The sequence below is a fragment of the Pristiophorus japonicus genome, chromosome 18, assembly GCF_044704955.1.
Source record: "Pristiophorus japonicus isolate sPriJap1 chromosome 18, sPriJap1.hap1, whole genome shotgun sequence".
Taxonomy (NCBI): Eukaryota; Metazoa; Chordata; class Chondrichthyes; family Pristiophoridae; genus Pristiophorus; species Pristiophorus japonicus.
The window spans coordinates 48,894,979-48,917,561 of NC_091994.1; the positions used below are offsets into that span (position 1 = coordinate 48,894,979).

At 46.7% G+C, this 22,583-nt stretch overlaps 2 non-coding genes across 2 annotated transcripts; both read right to left on the reverse strand.

The window, feature by feature from the left end:
* Positions 1–1,030: 1,030 nt before the first annotated feature.
* On the reverse strand, positions 1,031–1,113 carry trnal-uaa (transfer RNA leucine (anticodon UAA)). Its single transcript has one exon. It is a non-coding gene; the product is annotated as a tRNA-Leu (tRNA).
* Positions 1,114–14,848: 13,735 nt separating this feature from the next.
* On the reverse strand, positions 14,849–14,931 carry trnal-uaa (transfer RNA leucine (anticodon UAA)). Its single transcript has one exon. It is a non-coding gene; the product is annotated as a tRNA-Leu (tRNA).
* Between the last annotated feature and the right edge of the window lie 7,652 nt (positions 14,932–22,583).

Consider the following 22,583-nt stretch of genomic DNA (forward strand, 5'->3'; position numbering starts at 1 on the left):
TCATCAGCCAGGGATTCCCAGGAGTCGGTGGAGATGCTGCACTTTACCAGGGAGGTTTTGAGGGTGTCCTTGTAACGTTTCCTCTGTCCACCCTTGGCTCATTTGCCATAAAGGAGTTCTGAGTAGAGCGCTTGTTTCGGGAGTCCCGTGCCTGGCATGTGGCCCGTCCAGCAGAGCTGATCAAATGTAGTGAGTGCTTCAATGCTGGGAATGTTGGCCTGGTCGAGGATGCTAATGTTAGTGCATCTGTTCTGCCAGGGAATTTGTAGGATCTTGCAGAGACATCGTTGGTGGTATTTCTCCAGCAACTTGAGGTGTCTACTTTTCATGGTCCATGTCTCTGAGCCATACAGGAGGGTGGGTATTACTGCAGCCCTGTAGACCATGAGCTTGGTGATAAATTTGAAGGCCTCGTCTTCGAACACTCTTTTCCTCAGGTGGCTGAAGGCTGTGCTGGGGCACTGGAGGCGGTGTTGAATCTCCTCATCAATGTCTGCTTTTGTTGATAAGAGGCTCCCGAGGTATGGGAAATGTTCCTCGTTGTCTAGGGCTTGGATCTTGATGACTGGGGGACAGTGCTCTGCGGCGAGGACTATACTAACGAGGAACTAGCTGAGGGCCGTGCTGTGCATTCACTACAGATGGTGAAGCAAGAATCACGCTGTGAACAGACCTGAACTATTCAGCAGTCCCAGAATGATGGCTGTAAGATTCTGTCACAGCTAGAATCGAGTTCTGGGCAGAACTGGACACAGTGAGAAAGAGACTAACCCAGTGAGAGGCAGGGACAGAGAGAAACAGGGAGAGACATAGAGAGACAGAAAGAGTGAGACTCAAACACACACACATACATAGCTCTCTAAAGAGAGGCAGAGAGTGATGTAGAGACTGAGAGGCACAGTTACATTTCACAACTCCATTTCTTTGTCAGTTGAGAGTCTCACAGAGTTGGAGAAAAATGCAGATTCATGAGATGACAATCGGGTACCACTGAGCAGGATGGGAAGAAGTCAGTGCTAAATTAAATGTCTACCAGGAGTGGGGTTCGAACCCACGCGGGTATTAACCCATTGGATCTTAAGTCCAACGCCTTAACCACTCGGCCATCCTGGTGCTGGCAACACTTGGATTCTGTCTCTGTGAGAATCTGGGCTTCAACTCCACCCCCACAGACACACACATACACATAGGCTTTCAGTGAGCACGTTCGATCATTGTTAGTAATATTGACACGGGGCAACTCCCCTATTCTTTTTCGAATAATGCTATGGGAACTTTCATATCCACCCGAGGGTACAGACGAAGCTTCCAACTTAACATTTCATCCGAAAGTCAACAGCTTCAACAATGCAAAGTTCCCCAAATACTGCACTTGAGTATCAGCCAAGATTATATGCTCAAGTCTCAGGTGTGGGACACAAACTCCTGATTCAGTCAAGGATGCCACCACTGAACCAAAACCGATACCAAAGTTCACAACCGTATTATTTTCCCCAAGTCTTTTTAAAAACTTCCAGGACATACCAAATTCATGGTGATGTTTTTCACAGACCGATACACAAACAGAGAGACGTACACACATGCACACAACCAAAAAATATGCGCCCACCGACGGCCATACACAGAGTGCCTTAGACATATAGAGGGACAGACAGGCTGTCGCTAATTTGGCAAATGTTTGCGCTTTTCTATCCGTATGTATCGTGAATATTGCAAATTAATAAAAATGAGAAAAAAATGTCAGTGTTGAACGATATTCCACCGATATCAGAATCAGTTTTGCAGGGACCTGGTTAAATTGTGAAATGGAATGAAAAATTTTAAAATCCACAACCAGCAGGATTCGAACTCGCACGTTTCTAGTCGATTATTTTAACCATTCGGCCACGAGTGTTAGGTCGCTGCTTCTTTTTAAAAAAAAATGTTACTCAGATCAAACTCAATCACCAATCTCTCTGCAGCAGAAGGGCACAGAGTCCTGAAAAAGTCTCCGTTTACTGAAAATCTGGAAGAGACAATCTCCTCATGCTGTATTTTTACTCTTCGATATTGCTCTGGAACTTGTTAATATGAATCGACACCAAGAAACAGAAGTAAAATTCTACATTTTAAAAATGCTTCCTCCCCATCAGGGAACTGAACCCGGGTCTACCTCATGACAAGTGAAAGACACTCATCACAAAAGTAACGAGGTACTGATACTCTGTTAAAGCACGAATCGAGCTGTGAACAGAACTGGACAGCGTGAGAAAGAGACAGATAAATTGAGAATCAGAGACAAGCAGATAAACAGGGAGAGGCAAACTTCGAGATAGAGACAAAGAGAGACAGAAAGTGTGAGACTGAGAGGGAGAGGCAGACGGAGTGAGACAAAGACTCAAACACACACATACACAGAAAGAGAGAGAGGCAAAGAGCGATAGAAAGACAGAGACAAAGACAGAAGCAAAGACAGGGTCACAGAGACACACAAAGAGAGAGAGACAGATAGAGAGAGAGAGAGAGAGACAGAGATAAAAACAGAAAATGATGGAAATATTCAGCAGGTTAGAGACAGAGACAAACGGAGACAGCCAAAGAGAGACTGACAGGCATAGACATTGACAGACAGACATGATGGCAAAGAGAGACACAAACAGACACAGAGACTGAGAGAATCCCATTGGAACAGAACTGGACACCACGAGAAATGGACAGGCAGATTAGAGACAGAGGCAGAAAAACAGGGAGCGACAGACCGCGAGACAGAGAAAAAGAGAGACAGAGAGAGGCAGACTGAGGGAGCAAAGACTCAAACACACAAACAGAAACGCAGCTCGCTAAAGAGAGAGAGAGAGCAGAGACTGAGAGGCACAGATACATTTCACAATTCGATGTCTTTGTCAGTTGAGTGTCACAGGTTTGCAGAAAAATGCAGGTTCAACAAATGACAATCTGGTATCACTGTGGAGAATGGGAGGAAATCAGTGTTAAATTAAAGAGTTTCCATGAGAGTGATTTGAACTCACACGAGTACAAAACGCTTTAGGTATTGAGTCCAACACCTGAACCACTCAGTCATCCAGGTGCTGTTAGTATTTGGATTCTGTTACTGTGAGAATCTGGGCTTCAAGCACCCCCCCGCCCGACAATGTGTTGAGCAGAACAGAGCTTTCCAAGGTTGCAGGACAGGTTAATAAAGCTGTTAGACTTTCCACTTCACATCGCCATATGTCACCCAAAATGGCCTTTCATCGCCCATTTTGACAAAAAAGTGGAAACTCAGGCTGGAGCATCGGCAAAACATTATCCCCCTGACTTTTGGCTCACGTCGCGGAGCTGATCGGCAAGCACATCGCCCATTCTAACTTTCGACACATCGCCGCACATCGCCGGGCTGATCACTCGCCGACAACATTGCCAGTAAATAGTTGCTTTTCCCGGGCTTTACTCACAGAACTCGGCACTACAGACACCATTTTAAATATCGGAGGAAAGGAGGGAGGCTGCTCTAATAATTTGTGAGTTGTAAATGTATTTGACAGATACATCCAGTCAAATTTAAACTTATATTATTTTTTCTAGTTATATTTTCATTTATTTTCATGGTTTAGTAGTAGAAAAGGCATTTATATAAATAGTGAAAGAATGGAGGCTGCATCTTCACTGCCATTACTTGTAAGTGCTGAACTGCTGGCATCTGAGCTTGAGTTAAGTGAAGGGTTTAGTGAAGGGCTCAATCGTAGAAGTCGCAGTCTAACGCGTGGACATAGGATGAGACCTTACAGCCGAAGAACATACAAGGAAAGGCAATCTTACCTGAACTTGTCTGATAACACGTGCCTTCAGAGGTTGCGCTTCCAAAATGAGGTCATCGATGAAATATGTCAGGTCATCAAGGGGGATCTGCAGCCTGCCAGCACCATCAGGACCATTGAGGTAAAGGTTACTGTGGCGCTATCATTCTACGCATCGGGCTCCTTTCAGGCTTCAGCTGGCGACGTCTGCCATATCTCTCAGCACGCCACACACTGCTCCATTCAACAGGTGACTCAAGCCTTTTACGCTCGCAGGATGTATTTTATAAGCTTACCCATGACCAGGGAGGCACAAACCGGGAGGGTTTTGGGGTTCTTGAGAATAGCAAACTTTCCCAAGGTGCAGGGAGCAATAGACTGCATGCACATCACCCTGAAATCATCTTTACAGAATGTGGAGGTGTTTCGTAACTGAAAGGAATTTTACTCACTAAATGTGCAGCTCGTTGTTGACCACAACCAGATTATCATGGCAGTTAATGCGAATTTTCCAGGCAGCATCCATGATGCACACATCCTGCGTGAGAGTGTTGTCTCTGACTTGTTTGCCAATCAGCCACTAGGTCACGGTTGGATGCTGGGGGATAAAGGATGTGGCCTTACCAGCTGGCTCATGACCCCCCTCTGCGTAACCCCGTTACTGAGGCCGAGAAATATTACAATGATAGACACATTGCTACATGCAACATCATTGAAAAGGCAATTGGAGTCCTAAAGCAGCTCTTCAGATGCCTGGACTACTCAGGAGGCACCCTACAGTACCATCCTGATCAGGTCGCTGAGTTTATTGTGGTGAGCTGCATGTTACATAACCTGGCTATAAGGAGAGGACAACATTTGCCACATGGGACTGCCGGTCCACCTCAAGAAGGATTGGAAATGGAAGAGGAAGATGATGAGGAGCAGCAGGAGGAGGAGAAGGAGGAGGAGGAGGTGCAGGAGGCCGATGAGCACCACAGGGAGGACATTAAACCTGGCGATGAACCCATGCACCCACGCCCACCTGCAAGACTGGAAAAAACCCATGCGAGTTACACGGCTGTTGTGTGAGCAGCTCATAAATGAACGCTTTGATGAACTTTCATTGTGGACAGTCACAGTTACAGTTACATTTATTGCAAAGCAATGGTTACGGTTGCATTTGCGTTAGCATTGAGCTACATTACCTCATTGCCCGGTCTTGTCGGCCATTGTTTACATTAATATGTTATTCCATTATTATAAGAAAATGCACAATAATTGTAAATTGTAAAATGTAAAATGTAATAAAACATTTTTACTCAAACAAAATTTACATTTCTTCTGCAACAGGAGCAACCCAAACAACCCAACAACCCACCCACCCTCCCACCCAACCTCCCCAAACAACACCCCAACAGTAAACCATTAACAAAGAGAACTAGAAACAATATTCACACATCACCTGCGGCCACATGTCTCTCCCCGTATTCTAGCCCCACCCACCCAATTTGGTCCCCGGGTGGCACCGAGACGTTGCAGATGTGCAACTGCCAACATCAAGACTTCCTGCCATGGTGGGGGAACTGCTGGTCCGATCGCCTGTTGGGGGGGGGGGGGAGGTGTAGGAGGGGAAGGTGAAGCATGGGGAAGACCTTCCGAGTCAGAAGGCATTTGCGGTCTGCGACATCACATCACGTTCAGGTGCAGCACCATGTCCCGCCAACAATGCATGCCACAAGACATTGGTGGCGTTGGTCTGCTGACGCATCTCCTTGAGCGTCTGCTGTGACGCCTGGGAGAAGGTCTCTGTGAATTCCAGAAATGCCTGGAGATGGTCGCAACTTATCGCAACGGTCTCCTTGCACATTTGAGCCAAGCCATCCAAGCGATCGGCCAGGGTAGGTGTGTGCTCTACTCAATCTCCGCGGGGTCTACGAGGGCACTAATGGTCGCCTTAGCATCGACAGTTGCACGCCGCTTGGTCCCGCTGCTTCTTCTGTCGAAGATGCCGATATAATGGCCACAGGTCCCACAGGTGATTCCACCACATGATGAGGGATGCTGAGAGCATCTTTCTCCAAATGCACTTCCTCCTCAGGCTCTGTGGTATCTTCCTCCTCCTCCTCCTCCTCCCCACCTGTGGTGAGGACCACCAGTAACGGAACCGCTGGTGATCTGCACATTTCTGCGGCGGGGTTGTGGGCCCTGCAAAACACAATTGAGCTTATTGAGTTTATTATAGCAGAGGGGTACACATTGCAGAGGAGCATCACTGCTACAATAAATGAGACCAGGAGATGTTACATAACAATGCATCCTTTGTGAGTACATATGGTAGTACATCTATGTGGAATTGAGTAACACAGAGTTGTGGAGGCACGATTAGTCTGAGATTGATTAAGAGGACCGTACATTTGTATATTGTCATGAAACGATGTTACATTACTTTAACAGTGCTGGACACATTACTCACGTGCCACATCAGAGGGCTCGGCAGATCCATGGGATGTGGCCACTTGACTGTGGGTCCCCACCAGAGCTGCAGCACGCTCCTCAATGTCACTCAGCGGCTGTAACACAGCTGTGCCCCCTCCTGCACACCTCTGCTGGGCTCGGTTGTTCAATATCTTCCTCTGCAAAATTGGCAAAGTGCATGGCATAAGCTTTATGGTATGTGTACTGTCATGGAAAGACATTTTAACAGTTATAACACATATCGGGGACAGGCGGAGATGATTGACACAAACATATCTCTCTCTAATACAATCTCCATACAATAATACACAATAATATACAAAATGTAAAATCTGTACTTATTCTTGCTGACACGACCAGGCTGTTCCAATGCTTGCGGCATTGGTCGGACCCCCTCACCTCATTAGACACCGCCGAGACGACGTCCAAAATCTCGGCCCATATCTTCCTGTTTGTCCGGGATGGGGGTTTCCCACTGCCACCCCGGGTTAACTCGCCTCACCTCTTATACACCTCCTGAACGAGGACCTCATTTGTCTCATCTGAGAAGGGCTTGGCCCTTTTGCGAGACTCCTCCACATCTGATGATGATGATGCTGACATTTTGATAACTTTTATCGGTTGAACACACGTTTTCGACTACACTCTTTCTAATGTTTTTAATCACCTTTTGCTCTCTTAATCCTCTCTTAATCTTAATTCCCTCTGAATCCCCTCGTAATCTTAATCCAAGTACTCTTCTCCTCCTTCTTGCTCCCTCTCACAACAATCGACCTTACTGTGCATGTGTGGATGACCCCTGACCTCCCGAAATGCGAGAAATGCTGTCAACTGGAAAAAACAATCACATGCGCAGAAGTCTGTTGCTAGGGAAGCTTTTCTCTTCCACATCGTTGGCCATTCCTTGGGTGAGCGTCACATCACTGACCTTTGGCACTGCCCATTTAACATTGCTGGCCTATCGCCGAGTGGAAAATCGGCATCCAAAAAATGGGGGATGAGCCAGCTATCGGTAAAGCTGGGACATCGACCATCGCTGGAACATCGCCTATTTTTGGGCGATAGACAGCAAAGTCTAGCCCTATGATTCTATGCAGATTATGACATTATGGAGCAGTACTGCCCTCTGCTGGTAGATGCTTCACCATGCAGATTATGATATTATGGAGCAGTACTGCCCTCTGCTGGTAGACTCTTCACCATGCAGATTATGACATTATAGAGAAGTACTGCCCTCTGCTGGTAGACTCTCTGCATCGTGTAATTAATGCACGGCCATCAGGGGAAGCAATGACTCTATAATCACGATTTTTAAAAAAATCTTGCATTTATAGGGCACAGCATCCTATTCTCAGCACATGTCAAGCTGCTTCACATTCAATGAATTACATTTGAAGTGTATTACTTAGGGAAATGCAGCAGCCAACTTACCTTCAGTTAAGTCTCACGAACTGCAATTAAATGAACGACCGGTTAAGCTGTTTTTGGTGCATTGGTTGAGGGAAGAATATTGTCCAGGATACCAGGAGAATGCCCCAGCTCTTTTTCAAAAAGTGTGATGGGATCTTTTACGACCACCTGAGGAAGTGCTCTTTAAAGTCAGTACGAAAAGGGAAGCAGGGCTTTGTGTATGTAACATCCAATTGATATTAAGCACTTCCTCAGTACAGCACTGAAGCTGGTCTCCAGTCATTTTGGTTAATCCTTGTCACTGGACCAAGACCTAGCCTGTATGGTGGTACAGGCATCTTCCACCCTTCAAGATTTAGTTCAGGAACTGGAATATTAGGTCCTTCATTGAAACACCTGTGAACTTTTTGACATGGAAGCAAGTCATCCTCGATTCGAGGGACTGCCTTTGATAATGATGATTGGAATCTAAGTCCTGGAGTGGGCCTTGAACCCAAAATGTTCCAACCCAGAGTGGAAGTTGTTCTATAAACATACCAGCTGCATGGCATAGCATCTGCCACAAGGTGACAACACTTTTCTATAAATTAATAATCTGCATGATGCCGAATTCCACCAGCAGAGGGCAGTACTGCTCTATAATGAAATAATCTGCATGATGCAGAATCTACCAGCAGATGGCAGTACTGCATTATAATGTAATACTCTGCATGATGCAGAGTCTCAGTCAGTCATAGGCGGTCCCTCGAAATGAAGATGACCTGCTTCCATGCCAAAAAAGGATGAGTTCATAGGTGTTTCAATGAAGGACCCGAACTACATCCTCAAGGGTGGAAGATGCCTGTGCATGGATTTTTTTAATGTGTGGTGGCCGTTGCACGCCAGCCACCACACGGGCTTGACAGAGCTGGGTCTTGGTCCAGTGGCAAGGATTAACCAAGGCGACTGGAGACAAGCTCTGCTGTACGGACCTAGGGCGCGCACATATCGCAGTGTGGGCTGACCCATGCTGCCCCGGGCGCTCGTCTCTTCTGGGCCCCAAACATGCACCTCTCCTGGGCCGCTGATCATGTCCCTCTACAATCTCTCACCGCTCCTGCACCCCTCCCCCCACTTCGCCGCACCTGCACCCTCCACCTTCCCGCTCCTGAAACCCGCACCTCACCGCCCCTGCGACGAACTCGCCACTCCTCCGCACCCCCACCTAGCCGCTCCTGCGCCCCAACCTCACCGCTTCTTTGCCCCCTCACCTCGTCACTCCTACGCCCCAAAGGGGGGGGGGGGGAAGGAGCGGTGAGGTGCGGGGTTAATGGATTGGTGATGTGGGGGGGGTGCTGAAGGAGTGGTGAGGTGGTGGTGCGCAGGAGTGGCAAGGTGGGGGGGGCGAAGGAGCAGCAAGGTGCGGGGGAGCAAGGAGTGGTGAGGTGCTGGGGTGAAGGAGTGGTGAGGTGGGGGGTGAAGGAGCAGCGAGGTAGGGGGTGAAGGAGCAGCGAGGTGGGGGGTGAAGGAGCAACAAGTTGGGGGGGGCGAAGGAGCGGCGAGGTGGGGGGGTGAAAGAGCGGTGAGGTGAGTGGGGTGGGGCGACGGAGCGGCGAGGTGGGGGGGTGAAGGAGCGGTGAGGTGAGTGGGGTGGGGCGACGGAGCGGCGAGGTGGAGGGGTGAAGGAGCGGTGAAGTGGGTGGGGTGGGGTGACGGAGCGGCGAGGTGGGGGGGTGATGGAGCGGTGAGGTGAGTGGGGTGGGGCGACGGAGCGGCGAGGTGGAGGGGTGAAGGAGCGGTGAGGTGAGTGGGGTGGGGCGACGGAGCGGCGAGGTGGAGGGGTGAAGGAGCGGTGAAGTGGGTGGGGTGGGGTAACGGAGCAGCGAGGTGGGGGGGTGAAGGAGCGGTGAGGTGGGGGGGTGAAGGAGCGGTGAGGTGAGTGGGGTGGGGCAACGGAGCGGCGAGGTGGGGGGGTGAAGGAGCGGTGAGGTGAGTGGGGTGGGGCGACGGAGCGGCGAGGTGGAGGGGTGAAGGAGCGGTGAAGTGGGTGGGGTGGGGTGACGGAGCAGCGAGGTGGGGGGGTGAAGGAGCGGTGAAGTGGGTGGGGTGGGGTGACGGAGCAGCGAGGTGGGGGGGTGAAGGAGCGGTGAGGTGGGGGGATGGTGAAGGAGCGGCGTCCCTTTAAACCGGCACTGGGTGTGTCGGCCTAGAAAGTGTGCTCACGTCCCTGGAGTTGAGCTTGAATCCAGCACCTCGTGACTCAGTATAGTAGAATCAAAGCAATCAGGACAAACTGACAATCGATCACAGATGAGAAAGATGCAAAAGAGCAAGAGGGGGAAAAGAGAGGTTGGAAACTAGAGTTGGGAGAAATATTATATATCAAGCATGTACCCCATGCAAAGTTAAGAAGACACTTCGAGGAGACTCTCCCCAGATATGGATGAAGTATTCAGCCCTTCAATGTATGAGCGCATTAGAGAGTGTTGGAAAATGCCTCTTAAATCCAGCAACGTGATACGAGAGTTCATATTGAGGGCCTTCGAAGAACTGGGCAAGAGTGGTTAGGGGATAAAGTAACATATAGTCAGAGATATACTGAAATGAGACTGATATAAGAGTTTCACCGCAAGCAATTACTGTTCTGTTTTAAATGGAACAGGTCATATTTTGTGTTTTATACCTATTTATTTGAAGATCAATCTACAAGATACTCACCGTTTGGCATTGTAGTGAATAAAGCTTGTGACATTGCACCAAACCAATGGCATGCTTTCTTTTAATACAAACACTTGTTAAAAAATAAAGCATTGCATCGCAGAGTGGCTATTAGACTGTGCGACCTGGTCCCAGTCTTGTATAAGGATGAATGTTGGCTAGTTCAGTAGCTTCACAGATTCAGGGAGAGGTAGAGAGTGCGATACATTAAAACAATTGAGATACACAGATACAGTGATATTTTCTTTATATTATATATATAAATGCATATATAAAGATGGAGAAAGAGGAAGAAATGTATGTATCGATATCGATAGATGGATAGAGACAGATAGATCGACAGACAGACAGAGTTCATTATTAAGGAAGCAGTAGCGAGACATTTGGAAAGGCATGATTCAATCAAGCAGAGTCAACATGCTTTTATGAAAGGGAAATCATGTTTGACACATTTGCTGGAGTTCTTTGATGATGAAACAAGCAGGGTGGATAAGGGGGAACGAGTGGATGGGGTGTATTTGGATTTCCAGAAGGTATTCGATAAGGTGCCACATAAGAGGTCACTGCAATAGATAGATAGATAGATAGATAGATAGATAGATAGATAGATAGATAGATAGATAGATAGATAGATAGATAGATAGATAGATAGATAGATAGATAGATAGATAGATAGATAGATAGATAGATAGATAGATAGATAGATAGATAGATAGATAGATAGATATGATATAGTTCATTATTAATGAAGCAGCAGCGAGACATTTGGAAAAGCATGATTCAATCAAGCAGTGTCAGCAAAGGGAAATCATGTTCGACAAATTTTCTGGAGATCTTTGAGAATGTAATGAGCAGGGATGAATAAGGGGGAACCAGTGGATGTGGTGTATTTGGACAGGTAACCAGGTATAAAAGGGAGCTCACCATATTGTATCCTCACTCAGGAGCTGTAATAAGTGGACTAAGGTCACCACAGTTCAAGTACAATACCTTACCCCATGGAGTCAGTACTACAGTGCTTATAGATATAATATTTACAATCTATATTCATGACTTGGATGAAAGGACTGAGTGTAATGTAGCCAAGTTTGCTGATGAAACAAAGATGGGTGGGAAAGCAAATTGTGAGGAGGATGCAAAGAATCTGCAAAGGGATATAGACAGGCTCAGTGATTGGGCAAAAATTTGGCAGATGGAGTATAACGTGGGAAAATATGAGGTTATCCAGTACAGAGGGACCTGGAGGTCCTTGTGCATGAAACACAAAAAGTTAGTATGCAGGTACAATAAATAATCAGAAAAGCAAATGGAACGTTGGCCTTTATTGCAAGGGGGACAGAGTATTAAAGCAGAAAAGTCCTCCTACAATTGCACAGGGTATTCGTGAGACGACACCTGGAGTACTGAGTTCCCCCTTATCCACCCTGTTCATTACATCCTCAAAGAACTCCAGCAATTTTGTCAAACATGATTTCCCTTTCATAAAATCATGCTGACTCTGCTTGATTTAATTATGATTTTCAAATTCCTGGTACTGCGACCTTATTAATGGACTCCAGTATTTTCCCAATGACAGATGTTAGGCTAACTGGTGTATAGTTTCCTGCTTTTTGTCTGCCTCCTCCTTTAAACAGGGTTTTGTGGTTTTTGTGGTTTTGTGGTTTTCCAATCCGCTGGGACCGCCCCAGAATCCAGGGAATTTTGGTAGATTACAACAAATGCATCCACTATCGCTGCAGCCTCTTCTTTTAAGATCCTAGGATGTAAGCCATCATGCCCAGGGGACTTGTCCGCCTTTGGTCCCATTATTTTACCGAGTACTACATCTTTAGTGATAGTGATTGTATTAAATTCCTCCCTCCTGATAGCCCCTTGATTATCCACTATTGAGGTTTTTCGTGTCTTCTACTGTGAAGACCGCTACAAAATATTTGTTCAATGTCTCTGTCATTTTGCTGTTCCCCGTTATTGATTCCCCAGTCTCATCCTCTAGATGACCAACATTTACTTTAGCCACTCTTTTCTTTTTTATGTAACTATAGAAACTCTTACTATCTGTTTTTATATTTTGTGCTAGTTTACTTTCATAAACTATCTTCCCTCTCTTAATCATTTTTTTAGTCATATATGTATGTGTATGTCTGTCTGTATTTTTGTGTGTATATGTCTCTGTGTCTATCTGTTTATGTGTGTGTCCTGGAAAGGGGGAGGGGAGACTTGTGTGCTCTCTGAAGAGAGAGTCAGAGAGTCAGGTCCTATGCCAGTAAATCTTCTAAAAATATTATTTGATGAGAGTTGCTTTAACTTTCCATGGGCCACTGTTGAAAAAAGATATACATTGCACATTTCCACCCTTTTTCAGTCCTGCTCCAGAGTTAATTGATGTGGGGAGCGGGGAGGGAGAGCGTGACAGAGAGAAGGCGAAAAGCGGCAAGAAAGTGAAACAAACACAAATAGGGTGACACACACACACAGACACAGAATAACACACACTCAGACAGGTTCACAGACACACACACATACACAAAGAGAGATTCACAGAGAGACACACACATACACATAGAGTGACACACATACACAAACAGACAGATTCACAGAGAGACACACACAAACACATAGAGAGTGACACACACAGACAGATACACAGATATACATATACACAGAAGTGACACACTGACAGACAGATACACACACAGAGTGACACACGCACAAACGGGTTGACAGACAGACACACACATACACAGAGAGTGACACATACTCACAGACAGATACAAACACACACAGACACACATTCCCAGAATAACACACAAACACAGAGTGACTTAGACATTCAGTCGGTAATTTGGCTGTACTTTGCTGTATTTCTGTCGTAGATTTCGTCCAATCTTGCCGATCAATTCAAAAGTCGAGATGTTACAATCCGTGGAATTTTACTCCTTGTAACTCCCGATTAAACCGACCGGGATTTGGTTGATTTTGAAAAGCTGCTCAGTTAGAATCACAATGGTCCTTCACTCTACAACAGACAGGCCCCGAGAATACAGTCTCCAATCCATCAAATTCTGAAAGTGGATTGTATCCTGGTCTAATTTCCATGGAGGATTTTAAGAAGCCGCACAAAGGTTTAAAATTCGGAAGTTAAAAACACTTGCTCCCCATCGGGGAATTGAACTGCGGTCTCCAATGTGACAGGCGGGGATACTCACCACTATACTAACTTCACCATCATAAATAGTTGCTCGGAATCGAGGAAGACTTGCTTCCACTCTTAGAATGCGTCTATAGGTGGTTGAACAATCCAATGCAAGAGCCACAGTCCCTGCCACTGCTGGGACAGACAGTTGTTGAGGATAAAATAGGGTGGGACAGGTTTGCCGCAGGCTCCTTCTGCAGCCTGCACTTGACTTCCACATGCATTCGCCGATGAGTCTCGAGGTGCTTAGCACCCTCATGGATCTGCCTCCTCCACCCAGGGTGGTCATCAGCCAGGGACTCCCAGGAGTCGGTGGAGATGCTGCACTTTACCAGGGAGGTTTTGAGGCTGTCCTTGTAACGTTTCCTCTGTCCACCCTTGGCTCATTTGCCATAAAGGAGTTCTGAGTAGAGCGCTTGTTTCAGGAGTCTCGTGCCTGGCATATGGCCCGTCCAGCAGAGCTGATCAAATGTAGTGAGTGCTTCAATGCTGGGGATGTTGGCCTGGTCGAGGATGCTAATGTTAGTGCATCTGTTCTGCCAGGGAATTTGTAGGATCTTGCAGAGGCATCGTTGGTGGTATTTCTCCAGCAACTTGATGTGTCTACTATTCATGGTCCATGTCTCTGAGCCATACAGGAGGGTGGGTATTACTGCAGCCCTGTAGACCATGAGCTTGGTGATAAATTTGAAGGCCTCGTCTTCGAACACTCTTTTCCTCAGGTGGCTGAAGGCTGTGCTGGGGCACTGGAGGCGGTGTTGAATCTCCTCATCAATGTCTGCTTTTGTTGATAAGAGGCTCCCGAGGTATGGGAAATGTTCCTCGTTGTCTAGGGCTTGGATCTTGATGACTGGGGGACAGTGCTCTGCGGCGAGGACTATACTAACGAGGAACTAGCTGAGGGCCGTGCTGTGCATTCACTACAGATGGTGAAGCAAGAATCACGCTGTGAACAGACCTGAACTATTCAGCAGTCCCAGAATGATGGCTGTAAGATTCTGTCACAGCTAGAATCGAGTTCTGGGCAGAACTGGACACAGTGAGAAAGAGACTAACCCAGTGAGAGGCAGGGACAGAGAGAAACAGGGAGAGACATAGAGAGACAGAAAGAGTGAGACTCAAACACACACACATACATAGCTCTCTAAAGAGAGGCAGAGAGTGATGTAGAGACTGAGAGGCACAGTTACATTTCACAACTCCATTTCTTTGTCAGTTGAGAGTCTCACAGAGTTGGAGAAAAATGCAGATTCATGAGATGACAATCGGGTACCACTGAGCAGGATGGGAAGAAATCGGTGCTAAATTAAATGGCTACCAGGAGTGGGGTTCGAACCCACGCGGGTATAAACCCATTGGATCTTAAGTCCAACGCCTTAACCACTCGGCCATCCTGGTGCTGGCAACACTTGGATTCTGTCTCTGTGAGAATCTGGGCTTCAACTCCACCCCCACAGACACACACATACACATAGGCTTTCAGTGAGCACGTTCGATCATTGTTAGTAATATTGACACGGGGGCAACTCCCCTATTCTTTTTCGAATAATGCTATGGGAGCTTTCATATCCACCCGAGGGTATAGACGAAGCTTCCAACTTAACATTTCATCCGAAAGTCAACAGCTTCAACAATGCAAAGTTCCCCAAATACTGCACTTGAGTATCAGCCAAGATTATATGCTCAATCTCAGGTGTGGGACACAAACTCCTGATTCAGTCAAGGATGCCACCACTGAACCAAAACCGATACCAAAGTTCACAACCGTATTATTTTCCCCAAGTCTTTTTAAAAACTTCCAGGACATACCAAATTCATGGTGATGTTTTTCACAGACCGATACACAAACAGAGAGACGTACACACATACACACAACCAAAAAATATGCGCCCACCGACGGCCATACACAGAGTGCCTTAGACATATAGAGGGACAGACAGGCTGTCGCTAATTTGGCAAATGTTTGCGCTTTTCTATCCGTATGTATCGTGAATATTGCAAATTAATAAAAATGAGAAAAAAATGTCAGTGTTGAACGATATTCCACCGATATCAGAATCAGTTTTGCAGGGACCTGGTTAAATTGTGAAATGGAATGAAAAATTTTAAAATCCACAACCGGCAGGATTCCAACTCGCACGTTTCTAGTCGATTATTTTAACCATTCGGCCACAACTGTTAAGTCGCTGCTTCTTTTTTAAAAAAAATGTTACTCAGATCAAACTCAATCACCAATCTCTCTGCAGCAGAAGGGCACAGAGTCCTGAAAAAGTTTCCGTTTACTGAAAATCTGGAAGAGACAATCTCCTCATGCTGTATTTTTACTCTTCGATATTGCTCTGGAACTTGTTAATATGAATCGACACCAAGAAACAGAAGTAAAATTCTACATTTTAAAAATGCTTCCTCCCCATCAGGGAACTGAACCCGGGTCTACCTCATGACAAGTGAAAGACACTCATCACAAAAGTAACGAGGTACTGATACTCTGTTAAAGAACGAATCGAGCTATGAACAGAACTGGACAGCGTGAGAAAGAGACAGATAAATTGAGAATCAGAGACAAGCAGATAAACAGGGAGAGGCAAACAGCGAGATAGAGACAAAGAGACACAGAAAGTGTGAGACTGAGAGGGAGAGGCAGACGGAGTGAGACAAAGACTCAAACACACACATACACAGAAAGAGAGAGAGGCAAAGAGCGATAGAAAGGCAAAGACAGGGTCACAGAGAAACACAAAGAGAGAGAGACAGATAGAGAGAGAGAGAGAGAGAGACAGAGATAAAAACAGAAAATGATGGAAATACTCAGCAGGTTAGAGACAGAGACAAACGGAGACAGCCAAAGAGAGACTGACAGGCAGAGACATTGACAGACAGACATGATGGCAAAGAGAGACACAAACAGACACAGAGACTGAGAGAAACCCATTGGAACAGAACTGGACACCACGAGAAATGGACAGGCAGATTAGAGACAGAGGCAGAAAAACAGGGAGCGACAGACCGCGAGACAGAGAAAAAGAGAGACAGAGAGAGGCAGACTGAGGGAGCAAAGACTCAAACACACAAACAGAAACACAGCTCGCTAAAGAGAGAGAGAGAGCAGAGACTGAGAGGCACAGATACATTTCACAATTCGATGTTTTTGTCAGTTGAGTGTCACAGGTTTGCAGAAAAATGCAGGTTCAACAAATGACAATCTGGTATCACTGTGGAGGATGGGAGGAAATCAGTGTTAAATTAAAGAGTTTCCATGAGAGTGATTTGAACTCACACGAGTACAAAACCCATTAGGTATTGAGTCCAACACCTGAACCACTCAGCCATCCAGGTGCTGTTCGTATTTGGATTCTGTTACTGTGAGAATCTGGGCTTCAAGCACCCCCCCCGCCCGACAATGTGTTGAGCAGAACAGAGCTTTCCAAGGTTGCAGGACAAGTTAATAAAGCTGTTAGACTTTCCACTTCACATCGCCATATGTCACCCAAAACGGCCTTTCATCGCCCATTTTGACAAAAAAGTGGAAACTCAGGCTGGAGCATCGGCAAAACATTATCCCCCTGACTTTTGGCTCACGTCGCGGAGCTGATCGGCAAGCACATCGCCCATTCTAACTTTCGACACATCGCCGCACATCGCTGGGCTGATCACTCGCCGACACCATTGCCGGTAAATAGTTGCTTTTCCCGGGCTTTACTCACAGAACTCGGCACTACAGACACCATTTTAAATATCGGAGGAAAGGAGGGAGGCTGCTCTAATAATTTGTGAGTTGTAAATGTATTTGACAGATACATCCAGTCAAATTTAAACTTATATTATTTTTTCTAGTTATATTTTCAATTATTTTCATGGTTTAGTAGTAGAAAAGGCATTTATATAAATAGTGAAAGAATGGAGGCTGCATCTTCACTGCCATTACTTGTAAGTGCTGAACTGCTGGCATCTGAGCTTGAGTTAAGTGAAGGGTTTAGTGAAGGGCTCAATCGTAGAAGTCGCAGTCTAACGCGTGGACGTAGGATGAGACCTTACAGCCGAAGAACATACAAGGAAAGGCAATCTTACCTGAACTTGTCTGATAACACGTGCTTCAGAGGTTGCGCTTCCAAAAGGAGGTCATCGATGAGATATGTCAGGTCATCAAGGGGGATCTGCAGCCTGCCAGCACCATCAGGACCATTGAGGTAAAGGTTACTGTGGCGCTATCATTCTACGCATCGGGCTCCTTTCAGGCTTCAGCTGGCGACGTCTGCCATATCTCTCAGCACGCCACACACTGCTCCATTCGACAGGTGACTCAAGCCTTTTACGCTCGCAGGATGTATTTTATAAACTTACCCATGACCAGGGAGGCACAAACCGGGAGGGCTTTGGGGTTCTTGAGAATAGCAAACTTTCCCAAGGTGCAGGGAGCAATAGACTGCATGCACATCACCCTGAAATCATCTTTACAGAATGTGGAGGTGTTTCGTAACTGAAAGGAATTTTACTCACTAAATGTGCAGCTCGTTGTTGACCACAACCAGATTATCATGGCAGTTAATGCGAATTTTCCAGGCAGCATCCATGATGCACACATCCTGCGTGAGAGTGTTGTCTCTGACTTGTTTGCCAATCAGCCACTAGGTCACGGTTGGATGCTGGGGGATAAAGGATGTGGCCTTACCAGCTGGCTCATGACCCCCCTCTGCGTAACCCCGTTACTGAGGCCGAGAAATATTACAATGATAGCCACATTGCTACATGCAACATCATTGAAAAGGCAATTGGAGTCCTAAAGCAGCGCTTCAGATGCCTGGACTACTCAGGAGACACCCTACAGTACCATCCTGATCAGGTCGCTGAGTTTATTGTGGTGAGCTGCATGTTACATAACCTGGCTATAAGGAGAGGACAACATTTGCCACATGGGACTGCCGGTCCACCTCAAGAAGGATTGGAAATGGAAGAGGAAGATGATGAGGAGCAGCAGGAGGAGGAGAAGGAGGATGAGGAGGAGCAGGAGGCCGATGAGCACCACAGGGAGGACATTAAACCTGGCGATGAACCCATGCACCCACGCCCACCTGCAAGACTGGAAAAACCCCATGCGAGTTACACGGCTGTTGTGTGAGCAGCTCATAAATGAACGCTTTGATGAACTTTCATTGTGGACAGTCACAGTTACAGTTACATTTATTGCAAAGCAATGGTTACGGTTGCGTTTGCGTAAGCATTGAGCTACATTACCTCATTGCCCTGCCTTGTTGGCCATTGTTTACATTAATATGTTATTCCATTATTGTCAGAAAATGCACAATAATTGTAAATTGTAAAATGTAAAATGTAATAAAACATTTTTACTCAAACAAAATTTACATTTCTTCTGCAACAGGAGCAACCCAAACAACCCAACAACCCACCCACCCTCCCACCCAACCTCCCCAAACAACACCCCAACAGTAAACCATTAACAAAGAGAACTAGAAACAATATTCACACATCACCTGCGGCCACGTGTCTCTCCCCGTATTCTAGCCCCACCCACCCAATTTGGTCCCCGGGTGGCACCGAGACGTTGCAGATGTGCAACTGCCAACATCAAGACTTCCTGCCATGGTGGGGGAACTGCTGGTCCGATCGCCTGTTGGGGGGGTGGGAGGTGTAGGAGGGGAAGGTGAAGCATGGGGAAGACCTTCCGAGTCAGAAGGCATTTGCGGTCTGCGACATCACATCACGTTCAGGTGCAGCACCATGTCCCGCCAACAATGCATGCCACAAGACATTGGTGGCGTTGGTCTGCTGACGCATCTCCTTGAGCGTCTGCTGTGACACCTGGGAGAAGGTCTCTGTGAATTCCAGAAATGCCTGGAGATGGTCGCAACTTATCGCAACGGTCTCCTTGCACATTTGAGCCAAGCCATCCAAGCGATCGGCCAGAGTAGGTGTGTGCTCTACTCAACCTCTGCGGGGTCTACGAGGGCACTAATGGTCGCCTTAGCATCGACAGTTGCACGCCGCTTGGTCCCGCTGCTTCTTCTGTCGAAGATGCCGATATAATGGCCACAGGTCCCACAGGTGATTCCACCACATGATGAGGGATGCTGAGAGCATCTTTCTCCAAATGCACTTCCTCCTCAGGCTCTGTGGTATCTTCCTCCTCCTCCTCCTCCTCCCCACCTGTGGTGAGGACCACCAGTAACGGAACCGCTGGTGATCTGCACATTTCTGCTGTGGGGTTGTGGGCCCTGCAAAACACAATTGAGCTTATTGAGTTTATTAGAGCAGAGGGGTACACATTGCAGAGGAGCATCACTGCTACAATAAATGAGACCAGGAGATGTTACATAACAATGCATCCTTTGTGAGTACATATGGTAGTACATCTATGTGGAATTGAGTAACACAGAGTTGTGGAGGCATGATTAGTCTGAGATTGATTAAGAGGACCGTACATTTGTATATTGTCATGAAACGATGTTACATTACTTTAACAGTGCTGGACACATTACTCACGTGCCACATCAGAGGGCTCGGCAGATCCATGGGATGTGGCCACTTGACTGTGGGTCCCCACCAGAGCTGCAGCACGCTCCTCAATGTCACTCAGCGGCTGTAACACAGCTGTGCCCCCTCCTGCGCACCTCTGCTGGGCTCGGTTGTTCAATATCTTCCTCTGCAAAATTGGCAAAGTGCATGGCATAAGCTTTATGGTATGTGTACTGTCATGGAAAGACATTTTAACAGTTATAACACATATCGGGGACAGGCGGAGATGATTGACACAAACATATCTCTCTCTAATACAATCTCCATACAATAATACACAATAATATACAAAATGTAAAATCTGTACTTATTCTTGCTGACACGACCAGGCTGTTCCAATGCTTGCGGCATTGGTCGGACCCCCTCAGCTCATTAGACACCGCCGAGACGACGTCCAAAATCTCGGCCCATATCTTCCTGTTTGTCCGGGATGGGGGTTTCCCACTGCTCCCCGGGTTAACTCGCCTCACCTCTTATACACCTCCTGAACGAGGACCTCATTTGTCTCATCTGAGAAGGGCTTGGCCCTTTTGCGAGACTCCTCCACATCTGATGATGATGATGCTGAAATTTTGATAACTTTTATCGGTTGAACACACGTTTTCGACTACACTCTTTCTAATGTTTTTAATCACCTTTTGCTCTCTTAATCCTCTCTTAATCTTAATTCCCTCTGAATCCCCTCGTAATCTTAATCCAAGCACTCTTCTCCTCCTTCTTGCTCCCTCTCACCACAATCGACCTTACTGTGCATGTGTGGATGACCCCTGACCTCCCGAAATGCGAGAAATGCTGTCAACTGGAAAAAACAATCGCATGCGCAGAAGTCTGTTGCTAGGGAAGCTTTTCTCTTCCAGATCGTTGGCCATTCCTTGGGTGAGTGTCACATCATTGACCTTTGGCACTGCCCATTTAACATTGCTGGCCTATCGCCGAGTGGAAAATCGGCATCCAAAAAATGGGGGATGAGCCAGCTATCGGTAAAGCTGGGACATCGACCATCGCTGGAACATCGCCTATTTTTGGGTGATAGACAGCAAAGTCTAGCCCTATGATTCTATGCAGATTATGACATTATGGAGCAGTACTGCCCTCTGCTGTTCGATGCTTCACCATGCAGATTATGATATTATGGAGCAGTACTGCCCTCTGCTGGTAGACTCTTCACCATGCAGATTATGACATTACAGAGAAGTACTGCCCTCTGCTGGTAGACTCTCTGCATCGTGTAATTAATGCACGGCCATCAGGGGAAGCAATGACTCTATAATCACGATTTAAAAAAAAATCTTGCATTTATAGGGCACAGCATCCTATTCTCAGCACATGTCAAGCTGCTTCACATTAAATGAATTACATTTGAAGTGTATTACTTAGGGAAATGCAGCAGCCAACTTACCTTCAGTTAAGTCTCACGAACTGCAATTAAATGAACGACCGGTTAAGCTGTTTTTGGTGCATTGGTTGAGGGAAGAATATTGTCCAGGATACCAGGAGAATGCCCCAGCTCTTTTTCAAAAAGTGTGATGGGATCTTTTACGACCACCTGAGGAAGTGCTCTTTAAAGTCAGTACGAAAAGGGAAGCAGGGCTTTGTGTATGTAACATCCAATTGATATTAAGCACTTCCTCAGTACAGCACTGAAGCTGGTCTCCAGTCATTTTGGTTAATCCTTGTCACTGAACCAAGACCTAGCCCGTATGGTGGCACAGGCATCTTCGACCCTTCAAGATTTAGTTCAGGAACTGGAATATTAGGTCCTTCATTGAAACACCTGTGAACTTTTTGACATGGAAGCAAGTCATCCTCGATTCGAGGAACTGCCTATGATAATGATGATTGGAATCTAAGTCCTGGAGTGGGCCTTGAACCCAAAATGTTCCAACCCAGAGTGGAAGTTGTTCTATAAACATACCAGCTGCATGGCATAGCATCTGCCACAAGGTAACAACACTTTTCTATAAATTAATAATCTGCATGATGCCGAATTCCACCAGCAGAGGGCAGTACTGCTCTATAATGAAATAATCTGCATGATGCAGAATCTACCAGCAGATGGCAGTACTGCATTATAATGTAATACTCTGCATGATGCAGAGTCTCAGTCAGTCATAGGCGGTCCCTCGAAATGAAGATGACCTGCTTCCATGCCAAAAAAGGATGAGTTCATAGGTGTTTCAATGAAGGACCCGAACTACATCCTCAAGGGTGGAAGATGCCTGTGCATGGATTTTTTTAATGTGTGGTGGCCGTTGCACGCCAGCCACCACACGGGCTTGACAGAGCTGGGTCTTGGTCCAGTGGCAAGGATTAACCAAGGCGACTGGAGACAAGCTCTGCTGTACGGACCTAGGGCGCGCACATATCGCAGTGTGGGCTGACCCATGCTGCCCCGGGCGCTCGTCTCTTCTGGGCCCCAAACATGCACCTCTCCTGGGCCGCTGATCATGTCCCTCTACAATCTCTCGCCGCTCCTGAACCCCTCCCCCCACTTCGCCGCACCTGCACCCTCCACCTTC